The following is a 7,301-nucleotide window of genomic DNA, read 5'->3' on the forward strand; positions in this document are numbered from 1 at the left end:
TGCTTAAAATGCACTATGAGGAGTCGAGAGACCTAATTCTGTCAGCAGCAAGAGACATGCCGTCCCTACCTGGGCTGCCAAACCCAGTGCGTCTTTTTGCTGATATATCACCCTCCACACTTGCGAGGAGAAGGTCACTGAAACCAGTTACAGCAGCCCTCCAGGCAGTAAATATCCACTACCGATGGGGGTTTCCGTTTGCGCTAATATTTGCTCATGGAGGAGAATCGTTTATTAGTCGGTCCTTGGAGGAAGGCATAAAAGCACTTGAAAGAGCGGGAATACCAATTTTGGAAGCCTTGCCTCCTCAAGCAAGACGAAAATCGAGACCACAAAGAGAATGGACACAGACCCCCAGAACCAGGAGCCAGAATGCTAGGGTCACTTGATTTTCTCCTGAGACCACATGGTGAACTCTGACATGAACGGAGCAATTGTGATATAGCTCCGGTGCCTTAGCTTCATAATGGGCCCCCTTGGGCAGTTGATAACTGAGCCGAGCTGTTGTGGCTGAAAGTTAAAACTACTGTTGGTTGCCTCAATAAGTTGTAACTCATGTTTAAAATATAACTCATCCCTTTTTTCATTTTAATTTGCAAGGGTTAGGCTGTTGGGCCAAAGTACATGCTGCCTGACTAGGTTAACTTCTGGGAACACCTTTTCTATGGGTCCCCGGAATAAGGCCTCAAATGGGTATTTTACCCAAACGTTAATTCATTATTTGTCTAATGTCTTTGTCTCCCCTTGTGTTGTCTTCTCCCTTTTGTTTCTCTACAGAAGTGAACAAATTCCACTGTTATATCTCACAATGATGCAACTCCTTGGTGGGTCAATGAGAACGGACAATAGTCATTGGTGGATCGTCAGCGGTAACAAATATCGCATTTATGTGTAAAGTATTGTCACATAATGTTCATGGGTTTAACTCGCCCCTGAAGCGTAAAAAGGCATTTCTAGACTATCACAAACACAAACCAGATGTCATATGCTTACAGGAAACCCACTTCTCTAAAAATTCTAGCCCTAAATACTTTGACTCCAATTATTCCCGATTCTATTTGGCGGCATGGGAGCGCAAGACTAGGGGCGTAGCCATACTATTCAAAAATAGTTTGCCATTCCAGGTAGAGAACACTATTGAGGACCCGGAGGGCAGATTTATCATCATACATGGTAATTTACAAGGACAGAATATCTGCATAATAAACAGCTACATGCCCACTGCAACCCAGACGTTAGTGTTTAAATCAATACTATCTAAAGTATCGGCGCTCTCCTATCAGCATTTGATTTGGTGCGGCGACTTTAATTTTACTTTGAACCCTGCTCTTGACTGCACTGCAGCAAAGAGATCAGATATATCTAAGAGGGACAGACGAAAAATAATTAAGTTAATGGGCGATTATGGACTAGTCGATGTATGGAGAGAGACTAATGGTCCCATAAAAGGATATACCTTTTTATCCACGGTACACAAAACCTACTCAAGGATAGACTTGCACATAACAACAGCAAACACCTTGCCTGGGGTTCTGTTCTCTCGCCATGTCCCATCCTCCTGGTCGGATCACGACGCGGTACTCTCAGAGTTTACGTTTAATGTAAGCGCATCTAAACTGTTCAGGTGGCGGTTAAATAGCTCTCTATTGACAGACCCAGAAATAGCGGCAACTATTAACAATGACCTTAAACTATACTTTCAAACGAACGTTAGTGAAGTCATCCCCGGGTAACATATGGATGGCACATAAGAAATTTATCACAGGAACCATCATTAAACTGGCATCAACCAGGAAAAAAAACAGATCGGAATTACAAACCAAACTAGAAAATAAACTATTTAACTTAGAACAAGCCAACCAACAATCTTCCTCACGGTACCTAATCAAACAGATACGAGACGTTAAACACCAATTGAATACTGTCCTCACACATAAAACAGAACGTGCCCTAACATGGACAAAGGCCTCCTTTTACAGGCTGGCAAACAAGCCTAGCAAACTATTAGCACGGCAACTGCGCCAAAAAGAGTTATTGAACACCATCCACTCAATTAAAAAAAGTAACGGCCATGTCACATCCCACCCTGAAGAAATTTACAAAGAATTCCATAGCTTTTACCAAAATCTATATTCTCCACCTAAGGCCCCCCCCCTTGCATTTACTTCAAAACTTTTTACAACATCTATCGCTCCCTAAACTTAATGAATCATCCTCCCAAATAATGCAGGCTGAAATAACAAACGAAGATGTAAAATTAACAATCCAAAAACTGAAAACTGATAAAGCCCCCGGACCCGATGGTCTTTCAGCGCCATATTATAAAAAGTTTAAAGAAATTCTCACGCCACACATTACAAAAATCTGCAATGCACTTCTAAACGGCAACCAAATGCCCCCCGAATTTTATATTGCCCACGTTGCAGTGATTCCCAAACCCAAAAAAGATCATCAGTTAACGAAAAATTACCGGCCTATCTCACTACTTAATGTAGACTTAAAAATATTCACATCCATTATTACAGAAAGAATCAACAGAGTGCTCCCCTCTCTGGTACATAGGGATCAAGTGGGATTTATACCGCGGAGACAAGGACCGGACAATATAAGACGCAATCTAGATATAATAAACTCAGCAAACAATTCACAAAGACCTACTATGCTCTTAGCCTTAGACATTGAGAAGGCATTCGACTCATTGTCATGGCCATATCTCTTCAAAGTACTATCCTTGTTTGGACTACCCCACAAATTAATCAACTGCTTAACACTATTATATGATAACCCAACAGCATACCTCAAACTCCCAACATTGCAACCTACCCCGATAAACATAAAGAGAGGTACTAGACAGGGATGCCCACTTTCGCCAGCGCTGTTTGCCTTGGCAATGGAGCCGCTAGCCGAAGCCATAAGGACTAACCCTGACATCTTGGGACCGCCCGATCTAGGGGAGCAATATAAAGTAAGTCTGTTTGCTGACGACCTGCTCCTGACCCTCTCTAACCCACATACCACTCTTCCAAATTTATTCTCGCTATTACATGACTTTGAGTTAGTATCAGGACTTAAAATAAATATAGACAAGTCGGAGGCCCTCCTCTTGAATACGCCTGAAAGAGATCAAGCACATCTAGTGTCGCATTTTGGTTTTGAAAAAAAAAGAGCACTACCTAACTTATCTAGGGATTAACCTTATGTCTAACCGATCTAATCTATATAAATGGAACTACACCCCCCTTATAAAAAATTTCCAACGGGATCTGACTAAATGGTCGTCGCTGACTCTTTCATGGCTAGGTAGAATAAACGCCATAAAAATGGTCTCTCTCCCTAGGTTTTTATACCTTTTCCGCTCCCTTCCCATTCCGGTCCCCCTGAGAGTAATACGAGAAATACACACAATGGTCTCCAAATTTATATGGCTAGGGAAAAAAGCTAGAATAAAACAACAGACTGTTTATCCACCGGAAAAAAGGAGGATTCTCCTTACCTAATTTTATAAACTATTATAAAGCGGCCCAAATTGCCCAACTAACTAGAATATGCACAACTGTAGACAAACCTAGATGGGTCCAACTGGAGTCATTTTTGTTAAAACCCTATTCCCTGATAGGTCTGCTGTGGACAGAGGCTAAACTCCCTAAACACGTCGCTGACATCTCACCTTTCGCGGCCCAGTCACTGCTCCTCTGGAGGAAAGAGAGGTTTAAGATTGAGCTGCAGACTAGAAATACGCCATTAAACTCGCTATTTGGTAACCCAATATTTCCCCCGGGTCTCAATTCCCAATCCTTCTCATGGTGGATCCTGAGAGGAATAACCACTATAAAACATCTCTGCTCCCCGTTTAACATAATCCTATCTAAACAGGAGTTTATTCAAAAATACGAACCGCTAGTCCGAGAGGCATTTCGTATTAATAAAGTCTTTGATTTAGCAAGAAAGAGTGCAACGAATGGGAGGTCTTTCCGAGTAACTGGGTTCGAGCAGAAGTGCTTAACCGACCCACTGGGAGGAGGGGTCATTTCTTATTTATACTCATCCTTCACCAATACAAAGGAGGAAAAGAAACATAGATTTATGCAACAATGGGAGGAGGACCTAGGGTTTAATATCTCACTGGAAGAATGGCAAAACTGTTGTGGTGCTTTATCGAGAGGGTCCCACCAGGTATCCCTGGTTGAGACTTCCCTCAAGGTCTTACATAGAACATACTTGGTCCCTACGAGACTGCATACCATATATCCTCAGGTTTCTGATAAATGTTTTAGAGGCTGTGATGCACCAGGAGATATGGGTCATATATGGTGGTCCTGCCCAGCGGCGACCGATCTGTGGGGAGAGGTAAAGCTTCTGGTGGAAAGGATGCATGGAAAAGAGATATCAATGAGCCCAATGACTTTCCTGCTGGGCTTAAAACCGAAGGGACTGCCCAAAAACCTATATAAACTGGTGGTCATGCTGGGAATGGCGACCAAAATACACATTGCGTCAAAGTGGAAGTCTCCTTTGCTCTCGATCTATCAGGTTAAAGATAGGATGAACACCATCATGATTTACGAGCGCATTCAAGCGACAAGGACAGATAACTGGAACTCCTTTTTCCAAATTTGGTCGCCATGGCTGGAACTATACCCGGATGATCAAGTGAGGAGGGCTCTCACCCTATCTCCATGACGAGTTGCCTCTTTTCGGACTTTGTGGCGGTATGGGGGCACCAGGGGGGACGGTGCTGGGGCTGGACCAACATTTGTTGTCACAGGGGAAAAAAAAAAAAATACTCTTTTCTCATTTTCAATTTTATAAAATTGTGGAACAGTTTTATATCACTCATGATTCTGTACCTAATCCCCCTTGTTTCTGTCTTGTCTTTGTCTTGTCTTAAACGTATCAACATTTATAACTCCCTCACATAATATTAAGGTGCTGTTGATATTTTTGTATTTACTGTAAAACCAGAACTCCCATGTTGGGAGAACTTTGTGTTATTTTTCTAATAATAAAAACTTATTGAAACAAAAAAAAAAAACAGTGACTCTCGTAGGGAGTAAGCAAACTCCGAAAATCTGCACCCCTGGTGCACTCCGAAAATCTGCACCCCCGGGCGTGAAGATTTTAATGTATGCAAATAAAGTTACCTCTCTTGGAAGGATCGGTGAGTGCTGCCTTTTCTTTTCTTCTTGGATGGATCTGATGACATGTATTGGCTGAAGCACCCGTGATCCGGCGGCCACACTCCCATCGCAGGTGAGCAGGCGTAATTATCCTCTTGAGCGGTGGTGCGGTCAGCTGTGTTCTCTTATAGATCGACATTTTAATTAATAGATCTTGGAATAATAAGTTCCACAATTGGATCTTGGAATAGAAAGTTCCTGTACAGAGATATTATAGTTGTGCCCCTGCTGTGCTATTTTATTTGCTCTGACTGACCTTACAGAGCTGCTCCAGTTTATTGTCCGCACATACCACAGCTCCTTGCCAAAGGGACGAGCATAAGTCACGTATGATAAGTGAGTATACAAACGAAACAGCTAGGGCTCACAGCTGCTATTTCCTGAGGTAACATATTTCCCTTCCTGATGTAACACATTTACGTGCCTGAGGTAACACAGGAGTCAGTGTTTCTGCCTGGTCTCCAGCCCTCGGAGCTCATCATAAAGCAGTTCAGTCAGGTAGGAGCATCAGCAGCCACTTGTGTATCACTGATTTGATTTCTGATGAGCTCAAACAACGGGTATGCATCAGAAACCTTCTTTCCTGTGCTAAAACAGGGAAATGTGTTACCTCGAAAAGTATCCGCTGTTTAATTTGTATACTTACTTATCATAAGTGACTTATGCTCTAAACCAGCTAGAATCCATGCTAGGAGCTAACCATGAACTGGAGCAGCTCTGGAGGGTCAGACATGGCCATTACACAGTATGTATCTCAGCAGAGGGCAATTTTTTTTTTTTTTTTAATATATCCAATTGTTGAACTTGTTATTTGGAGAACTATTGATTAAAATGTACTTTGTGGGACAACCCCTTTAACCCCTTTCTGACATTAGACGTACTATCCCGTCGAGGTGCGGTGGGCCCGTATGACCACCGACGGGATAGTACGTCATATGCAATCGGCCGCGCTCACGGGGGGAGCGCGGCAGATCGCGGCCGGGTGTCAGCTATGTGCCAGGAACGGTCACGGACCGCCCCCGGCACATTAACCCCCGGCACACCGCGATCAAACATGATCGCGGTGTGCCCGTGGTATAGGGAAGCATCGTGCAGGGAGGGAGCTCCCTGAGACCCCCGGAGCAATGCGATATGATGGCGTTGCTGCGAGGGTCTCTTACCTCCTCCTCCCTGCAGCAGGCCCAGATCCAAGATGGCCGTGGCATCCGGGTCCTGCATGGAGGTGGCTTCACTGCGCCTGCTCAGAGCAGGCGCCGGGAAGCCAGGAGAAGTGCACGTCATCGCTGATCTGACACTTTGCTGTGCACTGTGTCAGATCAGCGACCTTACACTATAACATGATGCCCCCTCTGGGGCAATGTTATAGTGTAAAAAAATAAAAAATATTCACATGTGTAAAAAATATAAAAAAAAAATAAAAAATTCTTCCTATAAATACATTTCTTTATCTAAATAAAACAAACAATAAAAGTACACATTTAGTATCACCGCGTCTGTAACGACCCCACCTATAAAACTATATCACTAGTTAACCCCTTCAGTGAACACCGTAAAAAAAAAAGAGGCAAAAAACGCTTTATTCTCATACCGCCAAACAAAAAGTGGAATAACAAGCTATCAAAAAGACTGATCTAAATAACCATGGTACCGCTGAAAACGTCATCTTGTCCCGCAAAAAACGAGCCGCCATACAGCATCATCAGCAAAAAAATAAAAAAGTTATAGTCCTCAGAATAAAGCGATGCAAAAATAATTATTTTTTCTACAAAATAGTTTTTATTGTATAAAAGCGCCAAAACATAAAAAATGATATAAATGAGGTATCGCTGTAATCGTACTGACCCGAAGAATAAAACTGCTTTATCAATTTTACCAAACGTGGAACGGTATAAACGCCTCCCCCAAAAGAAATTCATGAATAGCTGGTTTTTGGTCATTCTGCCTCACAAAAATCGGAATAAAAAGCGATAAAAAAAAAGTCACGTGCCCGAAAATGATACAAATAAAAACGTCAACTCGTCCCGTAAAAAACAAGACCTCACATGACTCTGTGGACTCAAATATGGAAAAATTATAGCTCTCAAAATGTGGTAACGCAAAAAATATTTTTTTGCAATAAAAAGC

This window comes from Ranitomeya imitator, chromosome 2 (genome assembly GCF_032444005.1).
Source record: "Ranitomeya imitator isolate aRanImi1 chromosome 2, aRanImi1.pri, whole genome shotgun sequence".
Lineage (NCBI taxonomy): Eukaryota > Metazoa > Chordata > Amphibia > Anura > Dendrobatidae > Ranitomeya > Ranitomeya imitator.